Source organism: Dasypus novemcinctus, chromosome 12 (assembly GCF_030445035.2).
Source record: "Dasypus novemcinctus isolate mDasNov1 chromosome 12, mDasNov1.1.hap2, whole genome shotgun sequence".
Taxonomy (NCBI): Eukaryota; Metazoa; Chordata; class Mammalia; order Cingulata; family Dasypodidae; genus Dasypus; species Dasypus novemcinctus.
In genome coordinates this window covers 3,841,112-3,853,869 of record NC_080684.1, presented here as the reverse complement: position 1 = coordinate 3,853,869, position 12,758 = coordinate 3,841,112, and the positions used below count along the sequence as shown (strand labels likewise).

Below are 12,758 nucleotides of genomic sequence, written 5' to 3'. Positions count from 1 at the left end.
AGCATACAATAATCTTAGTACAATTTATGCTTCTAAGAAGACTCAGTCTGTTGCATCTGACCTGAGTTTGTTCCCATTCCCTTCAGCACCCCAGGTTGATCATTGTAGAGGTGCTGCCAAGGTAGGATTTCCAATGAGAACAGAAGAACCTCTCACACATTAAAAAAGTGCTCACTGGGTGCAGATGAAGCTCACTTGTTGAGTGCCTCCCTCACATGTATGAGGTCCCAGGTTCAATCTCTGGAACCTCCTAAAAAGTGAGGGCAGGGCTTATTAAATATGGAGCAGTGGGCACATCCATTCCTAGCAGCATAATCAGTTGAAATGACAATTTCAGAGAGGAAATTGGAGAGGACTTAGGGATGTATCACAGGGAAGCACAGATCCAGATGTGGTTCCATGCAGGAGCAGTGGAAGACAGATAGGGCCCCAATTATCCATAAGCTCCTAGCTGATCCTGAGGCTCTACACAGGTACATAGGGGTACTAAAAATGCACAGGAGAAAGGAAAAATCAGAGCAGACCTAAAAAAGTAAGGGAACTTTCAATAATCCTGTACACACATAGACCTATGAGTAGAGGACTGAACCCTTACTGGACCAATGTTGTTGAACACAACCTCTGTCCATTTACTAGTTGATAGTTAATCTACAAAGAAGCAGGTGCAATGCATAGGAAGCGAGCATGAATTATACAATACATGCTATATAAAAAATGTTACATATTTGTGTATCTATGTATATATATGTCCACACATATATCAAGCAGAGACCTATGCTGTTGTATTGTATAGGGGAGAAAGAATTCATAGATTTAGTTCAAGCAAGACAAAAATAAAAATATGAATGAAAAAACAGTAGCAACTTAAGTACCATCATAAGTAAAAATAAGAATTCAGACATGCTAAAATATATTAAGTCACTGAGAATGATCAGATTTCAGAAAAGGAAAGTGATTTATATTTAGGGGGAAATGCAGTGAACAGGAATGGTCCATAATTATCTCCAGAAGTCTGATAAATGAAGACATCAAATAGCTGTCATAAATATGTTCAAAGAATAATGTAGATCATAGTTAATGAATGAAAAGAAAATATGACTACAATGAAAGAACAAAAGGAAATTCTCAAAAGAAAGACAAAATTTATTTTGAAATGGAAGTTTTAGTGTTGGTGAAACAAAAATCATGAAAAAATCTGTAAAAGAATGCAACAGATGACTCAAGATGGCAAAAGAATGAGTGTGAACTTATAATCCACTCCTCAAAACCCAACTGAAAATTACTGAGGGAAAATTAATAGAACCTCAGTCATTTGTGAGACATTAACCATAACAACTTCCATGTAAAAGGATTCCTAGGAGAATAGGGGAGAAAGGGGGAGAAAAGTATTTGAAGAAATAATGACTGCAAATTAATTAGATTTAATGAGAAACAATATTGACATACAGGAATTTCAAAAAAACCCTGCTGGGAGATATATAAAGAGATCCACCACTTTGTGTTTGATCTCACAAACTATGAAAACCAAATACAAGGATGAGTCCACAGACATGATGTGTAGAAGAGAGAGAGCTCTAACCCTAATCCTAACCCTAAACCTAACCCTAACCCTAACCAACAATAGCTTGTTTGAAAAGAAGGAACTAAAAATACTCTGTAAGGTATTTAACTTGTGGCTATAGCAAGAAAAACAGCAAGGAAGAAATTATTTCTCAATTGGTCCTGGAACAGTTTATGATGAATGTATACTGCTGATACAGGTCCACTTAGAGAGAACTGGGATTCAAGTGAAAGAAACCTGGAGAAACTCATGAAAAATCTAACCAATGATTTCACGAAGCCACCTGATTTTGTCCATGACCACATGCAGGGACAATAAGCCCTCTTCTCTGAAAATATGACTTTAAGAGAAGTCATTCATCTCATGGAACAAATGCCAGCAGGGACCCCAAAAGGAGGGAACAGGAGGATACCCTTCCAAGGTCCTGAAGATATTCCCCTTCAAGCAGGACAAGCAAATGAATATCACATTTCTGTAATAGTCCAGTCAAGTAAATGACAGTATTACTAGTTGAGGCAATCAAGTACCTTTTCTGGTTATTATTCAGGAAGATGACTGACCTACTCCTGAAGAGGGAAGTGGTTCTTCGGAGAACTTGCATAACTCAAGAAGAGCAGAGCTTGGTTCTCCATATCCCAGGAAGGATCCCTAGGAGGATCCTCTTATCAAGATGTCCCTATGGAGGTGGAACCATGGTTTCTCCCCAGGAGAGATCAAACCAGCCCTAAGCCTGTCCCTACCAACCAAAACAATGATGGAACACTCAGATGTGGGATAAACCAAGAAAGAGTTTACAGTCCCCAAACTCATGTGTGTCAGATTGTCTCAGGATCATTAGGTATACCTCTTAGCTAGACCCCTACCAGAGATTACACAGGAATGTGATACCATTTGTTTGGCCAGTGTCACAAAAGTTTCTTCCAGACATCAGAACTTCATGTGCAACAGAAGACTCACATAGTGGAGAAGCCCTGCAAGTACTGCATATGTAAAAAATCCTTCAGCCAACAAACCAACTTCTGAGCTCATTAGAGAATCAGAGAAGCTACCACCAGTCATCTACATACCCAATGGCATGTGAGGACCTACCAGAAAATTAATCTCAAAACTGATTTTGCCACACAAGAAGCTTCCCATGCTACACTCCCCATATAAGACATATATTTAAAATTATCCTGTATATATAATTCCTGCAAAATGTTAATTATTTTAGTAGGGAGATGATTTAAAGATTGGTTACTTGGGTAGAATAATTCGCTCTTCCTCCTTCCTTTATTATGTGACATCTTTACTCAAAGTTTAATTCAGATAGAAAAAGAAAATTAAACAATCAAATACCAAGAGAAAATCTTGAAAGCAACAACAGAAAAATAGCTCATTCATAAAGTGTTGTATTAATAAAATTAATGGATGGTGGCCAAAAATCAGTGGAATTACAAAGTTAAAGCATTGTAAAGGAAAAGTGTCAAGCATGAATTCTATATCCAGCAAAGGAAAATGAAATAAAGACAATCCAAGAGAGAAAAATACCAAGTAGTTTAGTGGTTGGCTTAAATAACAAGAATTACTAACTCACAATTTCAGAAACTAGCAGTCCAAAATCAAGATTTCAACATGTTTGTGATTTCCCTGGAGTCAGTCATTCTGGTATAGGAGCAATTCATCACATGGTGATGTCCTAGGTGTTTGCCTATGACTTTCTCCTGCAAAGGATCCAGGAATAAGGTCCTATTTATAAATAGGCTCATACCCAAAGTAGTAGAAATTAAGAATAAAAACATGGCAGTTCTGGGGACAAATAATTCCATCTACCATACATGCCTTACAAGAAAATTGGAAGCAAGTAATTCAGACCAAAAAGAACTTACTCCATTTGGGGAGCTATGAAGAGCAAAAGAAATGATAAATATGTGGAATAAAATAAAAGCATCTATAGGTATACCTTTACTCATTTCTTATTTTAATTTGAGAAGCAAAATTGTATAAATCAGTAATTATAATATTATATGGAATATTTATAATACCTAAAAAATATATAGCATAACAGCCTAAAGAGAAAGGGAAAGAAATTGAGGTACATTGTAGCATTGTTTATGTATTTCTGGAATTAAGTTAGCATTGATCTGAAGTAGTGTTATAAAATAAGATGCATTCCAATCTTTCCATTAGAATCACAAAAGATTAAAGGAAATATTAAAAATAAACACATCAATTTAAATGGTACAATAAATAATAACATACACAAATGGATTCAGTCAAGAGGAAGAGAAGAACAAACAAGATAGGAGGCATAGAAAATATCTACTAATATGGGATAATAAATCCAGAAATGGCAAGAACTCTGTTGAATATGATTGCGTAAACAGCCCAGCCAAAGTTAGAGATTATCAGACCAGATGAAATTACAAGATTTAACAAAGTACTGTCTACAAGAGCTCACTTTAACATTATTTTTTTAATTTTTAAATTTTTGTCTTTTTTAAAAAGATACATAGATCACAAAAAATGTTACATTAACATATATGAGGTTTCCTTATACATCAAACCCCACCCTCCACTCCTCCTACATCAACAACCTTTTTCATCATTGCAGCACATTCATTGCATTTGGTGAAAACATTTTGAAGCACTGCTACACTGCATATAGTTTACACTTTCCCACAGACAATTCAGTTTGTTATAGGAGAATATAGTGTTCTGCATCTGTTCCTGCAATATCATTCAGGACAACTTCAAGTCCCCAAAATGCCCATTACCTCTTCTTCCCTCTCCCTGCCCAATTGAATGACAAAAAGAGAGTGAAAATAAAATGATGTGAAAAGACATACCATTCAAACAGAAACCATCAGAAAACTGGAATAGTTATATTAGTATCAGACAAAAGAGACTTTACAATAACTACTACCAGAGATAATAATATTTCATAATAACAAAAGAATCAATGCATGAAGAAAATATAAATGTAAATACATGCATACTTAACATGTAAGCCTCAAAATACCTAAAATAAAACTGACACATATTTCAGAGATAGCCCTGTAAAGAATGTGAGAGACAAGGTTACTATCTAATGATCTTCCCCAATTCAGTGCCTCTCAATTTATACTGCCAAGTTCATAGAATTCCAGCTAATTGTTTATTTAAAAGATTTATTTATTTATTTCTCTGCCCCTTCATTGTTTTGCACTCACTGCCTTCTGTGTTCTTCTGTGTCTGCTTGTCTTCTCTTTAGGTGACACTTGGAACTGATCCTGGGATCTCGAAGAGTGGAAGAGATGTGCTCAATCTCTTGCACCACCTCAGGTTCCTAGTCTTACTGTCATTCCTCTGTGTTCCTTTTTGTTGTGTCAACCTACAGTGCCAGCTTTCTGCATGGGCCAGCACTCCATGTGGGCCAGCACTCCTGTGTGGGCCAGCATGCCACAAGGGCCAGCTCTCCACTCAGGCCAGCCTGTAATGCAGGCCAGTTTGCCTTCACCAGGAGTTCCCCAGAATAGAGCCCTGGTCCTTCTATATGATAGCTAGGAGCCCAATCACTTGAGCTACATGCATTTCCCTTCAGCCTAATTGTTTTAAGCACATGTTTACTAATTTGGCTCATGTAGATCATGTTCCCCCTTGAATGACCAACCCTTACCAGTTTTAATATATACAGTTGATGTACAGTGTTTTGGAATGATAAAACGAGTAAATGAATGAATGGATAGTACCCCACAGAGGGGTGGAGAAGCAAGGCAGCATAGCATATTCTAGGAACAGTTACACTGAAGGTTTTTCCTAATACCTTCAGAATTTTCTAAACTGAATTTCTAGAGATATTAATGGGTTTTCAATGAAAAACAGGAGTCAGTACTCAAAATTTACATTCTCTTTATTTCCTGGATAATCTCAATGCCCATTACTGTGTTTAAACCTATTTCTCCACCTTCACAAATTCCAATTATTTGATCAGAATTTAATTAAGAGAATTCTGTTTAAAATAAGCTGACCTCTAGTGTAATATAGCTCTGATGAGATGGTAGTGGGAGAGACTGGGGAGATGAACTGTGTGCAGGCCATGAGATTTTTGGTATGAAATGCTGAGGTATTTGGACTTTACTGAGTAGACACAAACAGTTGAAAGATTTTTAATAAGGGTGTTATATTTTCTAAAAGCAACAATAAGGATGAATTGGAGAGAGGTCAGTCAAGAAGCAGAGGAACTATGGATCACAGAGTGGTTCAACAATGGCAGCGGAGGAATACTGGTATGGGATGTTATTGACAGGTGATATATGGTTGACAGAGAGTTATACAGGGCATGTGTCCAGGGTGCATACAAATGTTTGGATATACTCATAGTGGAAACAATTAAAAACAACAGCTGGGGGGGTACTGGGTTCCTGGCTGGGGGGGCTCTGTCATGGTCCCTAGGGGAGCAGCAGCAGTCCCCCAGGTGCAATGGTAAGGACCAGAAAGGAATGAGGGTCCAACAGTGAGCCCCTGATACTAATGACTATGCTTGTGAGCCTATACACCTGAAATAAGAACAAGGCCTAGAGCAGCACTGCGCCTAAGAGTCCCCTCCTGACAGCCTCCATGTTACTCAAATGTGGCCAGTCTCAAAGCCAAACTCAGCATGTAAATACAATGCCTTCCCCCCAGCGTGGGACATGACACCCGGGGATGAGCCTCCCTGGCACCGAGGGATCACTACCAAGTACCAGCTGATGACATAAACTAGAAAATGACCTTGAATTAAAGGTTCAATGCGGACCAGCAGAATATCCCTGTCTACATATAATAACAGGAGTTAAAAATGCTGTTTGACCTAAAGTAAGGGGGAAATGGAAAGGACAAATGAGTTCATATGGCTATGAGTCTCTAAAAAAGAGTCTGGAGATTGTCAGAAGGATTGCCCTTATGCACACCTGAGCCAGAGTCTCAGAGACAGATAAAGTAGATACGACCCCAGGTATTGGTCCTTTTGAAGGCTAAAGAGACCCACAGGTTCTATGGTCATGGCAGATGGGGTTCACTGCCATGTCAGTTGGCCCTTCTTTGGAGCTGGTGTTTCTGTGTGATGGAGCTGGACTCAGATGGGATCTCTTTTCACAAGCCTTTCATGCTACTTTACTGGAACTGTAGTTGGTGCTGGGGTTTAAGATATATCTAGGGGATTTGAATCTCTGGACTGACAATATGATAGCCAGGCCCTGAGCCTCTACAGACTTCAGCTCCTACACTCTGATTTATTGGACTTACCCCACTCAGCTAACATGAAGTTGAAGAATGTCAACCACCACACCATGGAGCCTAGAGCGCCCACAACTGAAAGCAGGAGGATTGCAGCCAGTATCCATGTGGAATCTAAGCCCCCTCTTGACATAGATGTGGAATGGACACAACCAAGCCAAGGTCCACAGGAAGGAGGAATACAGTAAGGATTAGAGTGGACTTAATGATATTCTATTCATGAACTATTGTGGTTAATAATCGAGAAAATGTGGCATTGGTGTGGAAAAAGTGGCCATGGTGGCTGCTGGGTGCGGGGAATGGGAGGAAGAGATGAGATGTGGAGGCATTTTTGGGACTTGGAGTTGTCCTGGGTGGTGCTCCAGGGACAATTGCCAGACATTGTATGTCCTCCCATGGCCCACTGGATGGAACGTGGGAAAGTTTGGGCTATGGTGTGGACCACAGGCCATGGGGTGCAGCGATGCCCAGAGATGTACTCACCAGATGCAATGGATGTGTCATGATGATGGGGGAGAGTGTTACTGTGGGGGGAGTGGTGGGGTGGGGGCGGTGGGGGTGAATGGGGACCTCATATATTTTGAATGTAATATTTTTTAAAAAATGAATAAATTGAGTAGAATTTGGATGAAAAAAAGCAGAGGAACTAATAGGAATCTTGTAATAGAGAGCTAGACTATAAGTAATGAAGACTTGGTTGGGCTAAGTCTATGAAAGGAAGAACAGGGAGGAGGAGGGAAACTAAGAAAACCTATTTAGGGGTTGACACATCATCACTAACATATTTAGGGAGTTGATCTCATCACATAATGAATGAGAGAGCAGCACATGTCAAGGAAATCTTCCACCTTCTGGCTCAGAGCGCTGGTGGTAAAATTCACTGACAGGGAAGAGGGGGCATAAGTATGGGGGAAGAAATTTAGTTTAAGGTATCCATGAGAGTCCAACTGGAAATTCAGATGTGGGGCTGAGGAGACAGTTCTTACTAGATATGAAGGGCTGGGATCACTTGCATAATGATTCAGTTGAATCCATAGTTTGGATGTAGAAACTCAGAGAGAGAATGCAGAGTGAGGGGTATATGGGCTGGATATTGAACATTGGGGGCATCAACATGAGAGGGATAAACAGGGAGAAAACACTGAGAAGAAAGAAACCTTGGCATAGGAAGGACTTTTAAAAAGGTGATATGTCTGGGATTCTGCTGAGGCATGCATAAGTGCAACCCCTCTGATGACCTCCTGAGTCTTTTTTGAAGACTCTTAGCCATATAAACTCATCTGTCTTTACAATTTCCCCCCTGTATTAGTCTTTTCTAGTTCCATCACCAGTCACTGATTGGTAGTAATCCCTTGTCTCCAGGGAGGCTCACCCCTGGGAGCCATGCCCCATGCTGGGGGGAAGGTAATGCATTTACATGCTCTGTTTGGTTACAGAGTGGCCACATTTGAGCAACATGGAGGCTCTCAGGAGGTAACTTTAGGCACCTTGCAGACACAGCCCAAGTAGATACAACTCCAGGTACTGGTGCTTCTGAGGGATACAGAGACACACAGGTTCTATGATCATGGCAGTTTCTGGAGTTCAGTGCCTTGTCAATAGGCCCTACCTGGGAATTTGTGTTCCTAAGTGTGATGGAGTTGGACTCAGATGTGAAATTTCTACACATGCCTCTTCTTTCATTTTTACTGCACCTGTGGTTGATGCTGGGGTTGGTGTATACTCAGAAGACTTGAATGTCTGGACTGGCCATATGTCAGCTGGGCCCTGAGTCTCAGCAGAGTTGCAGCTCCTTCTCTCTGAATTGTGGACTTGCACAGGTCAGCTAACAGGGAGGTGAAGATGGTCAACCACCACATGAGGGAACTGAGAGTGCCTACACTCCAAGCATGAGGATTGCATCCATCAACCATGTGGGATCTAAGCCCCCTCTTGATGTAGCAGCAGAGTGGACATCACCAACCCAGGGTCCACAGGATGGAGGAATAAAATAAAGATTAGAGTGAATTTACTAGTATTCTACTATAGAACTATTGTGACTCTAACAATGGAAGAAATTTTATCATTGACATGGAGACAGTGGCCATGGTAGTTGCTGAGGGCAGGGAGAGGGAAGAAGAGATGTGATAGGTGAAATTTTTGGGACTTAGAGTTGTCCTGGGTGGTACTGCAGGGACAGATGTTGGACATTATATATCCTGCCATAACTCACTGAAATGTACTGGGGTAGAGCGTAAGATACAATGTAAACTATAAGCCATGTGGTGCAGCAGTTCTCCAGAATGTATTCACCAAATGCAATGAATGTGCCACAGTGATGAAAGAGCTTGTTGATGTGGGAGGAGTGGGGGTGTGGGGCAGAGTGTAGGTGGGAACCTCTTATATTTTTAATGTAATATTATTTGTAATCTATGTATCTTTTAAGAAAGAATTTAATAATAAGAAAGAAAAAAAGGTAATATGGGTAAGATCAGGTGTTGGTAGGGAAGAACATAATCAAACGTGTGAACAATGATGAGAAATCAGGAAGAGAAGATCAAGAAGATAATGAAAGGAATGTGTCTATAGCATTTGAGATTTTGAATGTAAGTGGTAACCTTAGAAGAGCAGTTTCATTGGAGTAGTTGGCTGAAGTGTGACAAGATCACAGCTGGAAATGAGTAAATGGTGCCAGACAATGGCCTAAGACTCATCTAAGAACCTTACTTCTAGAGGAGAGTGAGGGAGCAGTATTTACACTGGTGGGGTTATCTCAGTGTTGGATGAGACATAGAGGGTAGAGCATCCTTATGTGCTAAATGAAAGCCAGGGAAAGGGAGAGAACATATCTGATGGGATTGAGTAAGTTTGTTGGGGCAAGATTAGAAACAACACAGCCAAGGCCAATTGAAATAGACTTAGTAATATTTTCTTATTCTAGTATTTTCTCCATCAATTGATATATTTCCCTAAAATAAAATAATTAGGATAGATTCAGTAAGTTAGGCAGAAACATCTTCTTACTCATTTGTGTTTTCCTTACCACAGTACATTAGAACAAATAGGGGTTAACTTGCCCAGAAACGTGCCTTGCACATCTTGCTGTTTCTGCTTTGCTCGCACCCCTCTCCATATAGATTCTGTAAATAAACTCCAAACTTAGGGTGTCCTAACATGTGATCTGCCTTCTTCTCAGCTCCCCATTTGCATCCCTAACCAAATTTCCCCACTCTCTTTTCTGTACCTTGAGCTGGGAATTGCTTTCCTTATTTTAGGCATTTGCACTTTTGTGACTGTTGCTGGGAAATCTCATTCCTTAGCACTTTGCATGGCTTCCTCCTTCAAATTCTTCATAGCTAAACCTGAAGGTCACTTCATCTCCTCACATGAAAGGAGATCTCTGTAATCACACATACTTTATTAGTGATCATAACAGTCTTTTTTAGATTTATTCTTTCTTATTTAGTGTGGTTATTTTTTAACTTTATATTTAGAGAAGTTTAGGTTTGTATCCATTAAAATTACAATAAAATTATAGGGAATTCCCATACAACATCCCCACACCCACACACTGTTATCCCTATTATTGACATCTTAGATTAGTGTTGACAATTTGTTACAATTGATGAACCAATTGCTACTAATCAAAGTCTATAAATTATAATAACTTTGTAATTCTGTCAGATCATTGCATGGAACAATGGCTATCTTTTCTGGCACTTAATTAGGCCTGATTGTAACAAAGAACCATCAAGGTGACTGTGATTTACCATAATGCTAGTTTTTCAGTGTATGCAAGCGTACGACATTCCAGATTCTGAAATAAGTAAGAGAAAATATGTCAAGATTTATTGTCCTCTTCATTGAGTGTATAAATACTCAACACTGAAAGATTACAGAGTCATTCTTCTGGGACATGTAGACATCTACCAACACTGAACTGAGCAGATGGCATACCTGGGACACTGGCCATGATTTCATCATTTCCTCTGTTCTTTGGGTTAATTATGCTAATAAACTATTGATTTACTAAAAGCTTTTTTGTGACTAAACCTTTGTTCCCAAGATATACTACAGAGCAATTTGTTCCACTAATTTTGGGGTTGTAAGTAGAGTACCTTGCAAATTATGGAATGGAATTATTAGATTTTTGGTAGTTATTTTCATCAATCTTTAATACATTTGTATAGTGGTGTCTTGAGCAAAACAACTGATAGGCTTGTGGGCAAAACAGAGGGTTTGCCTCTTGTCTACTATCCTGGGTATAGGTAATGACCTACAGTTGGGGCACCTATGGCATGAAGTGCATATCCTCTGGAAGAAGGGTATCAATTGATGGGACTTTGAGAATCCCCCACGAATTTCAAGGAGTTGGATAGCTGGTTTAATCCTGAGATCAATAAGGTTGGATCTTCCAATGACTGACACACAATCCCTGTCTCATGACTTCTTATATCTCCTCTCATTCCGGAATCAGAATTACAGATGGGTCTCCAAGAATGATATTTGGTAATTGTGAGGCCAGTCATTATTTAGGAGACTATTAGAATTGAAGATAGTGACCTGGAGGGGAAAATAAACGATGAGACATTGGGAAGATAACAGAATAGTGAGTTCCAGTACTTGATCTTTCTACCACAATTAAAAATTAGGCAGGGATAATCTGAAACACCTATTCTAAATGTTCAGAGTCCAGAAGATCACTGTACAACATCCAAGGAAGAGCAGGAGGAAAAGGCCAATAACTATGTAAGGAATTGTAATTGCTGTCTCTGAATGGCAGCTGCTGTCACCCATCATACAACCTCACAGCAGGCCACCCACATGGGGTTCTGTCCCTGGCTAGCTGCTCCTGAAAGGGATGTAAAAATCCTATTCCTCTAGGAGAGGGAGGCACAACCCCAGGAACTGGTGCTCCTGAGGGCTATGGAGAAACACAGGTTCTACGGTCATGGCAGTTGGCTCTGGAGTTCAGTGCCTTGTCAGAGGGCCCTACTTTGGAATTTGTTTTCCTGAGTGTGATGGAGTTGGACTCAGATGTGACCTTTCTACACATGCCTCTTCTGTCACTTTTACTGAAAATGTGGTTTCCACTGGGGTTGGTGTATACCCAAGAGACTTCAACCTCTAGACTGGCCATGTGCCAGCTGGGCCCTGAGCATCAGCAGATTTGCAACTCCTACTCTCCAGTTGTTGGAGTTACACATATCAGCTAACAGGGAGTTGAAGATGGTCATCCACCACACCAGGGAACTGAGAGTGCCTACAACTCCAAGCAGGAGAATCACATCTGTAAACCATGTGGGACCCTCTTAGTAGAAAGGTGGAGTGGACATCACTAACCCGGGGTCCACAGGATGAATAAAATATGGATTAGAATGAAGTTACTGGTATTCTATGAAAGAACTATTGTACCTAGTAATGGAAGAAACTGTAGCATTGATCTGGAGAAAGTAGCCATGGTAGTTGCTGAGGTCAGGAAGAGGGAAGAGGAGATGAGATGTGGGGGCATTTTTGGGACTTGGAGCTGTCCTAAATAATATTGCAGGGACAGATGCTGGACATTATATATCCTGCTATTACCCACTGAATGTACTGGGAGAGAATGCAAATTACAATGTAAACTATAATCCATGTGATGCAGCAGTGCTCCAAAATGTGCTAAGTGCAATGAAGTTGCTACAGTGATGAAAGAGGTTGTTAATATGGGAGGAGTGAGGGGGGTGAGTTGTGGTGCATGTGGGAGCCTCATATTTTTTAATGTAACTTTTTTGTGATCTATGTATCTTTTAAAAATAAGACAATAAAAATAAAAAACATTAAACTATATTCTGTCTACAAGAGACATATCTTACATTCAAAATACAAACATGCTGAAGGTGAAAGGATGAAAAAATATATCACACATGTTTTAACCAAAAGAACTGAGGATGGTACACTTTTTAGTTGATTTATAAATATTGAAACACTGCCTAACAGGCCA

General features: G+C 39.8%; 1 long non-coding RNA gene across 3 annotated transcripts in view; it reads right to left on the bottom strand.

The window, feature by feature from the left end:
* Positions 1-12,758, bottom strand: part of LOC139436119 (uncharacterized) — a 39,839-nt gene that overhangs the window by 10,946 nt on the left and 16,135 nt on the right. Inside the window, exon 3 of one of the 3 annotated variants that reach the window (XR_011650197.1) lies at positions 2,186-3,264. The exons of 1 other annotated variant lie outside the window; for it this stretch is intronic. This is a non-coding gene — a long non-coding RNA (uncharacterized lncRNA). Of the gene's footprint in view, positions 1-2,185; positions 3,265-10,598; positions 11,339-12,758 lie in introns of those variants that run through there. One more of the 3 variants, XR_009188153.2, reaches the window with a different exon arrangement.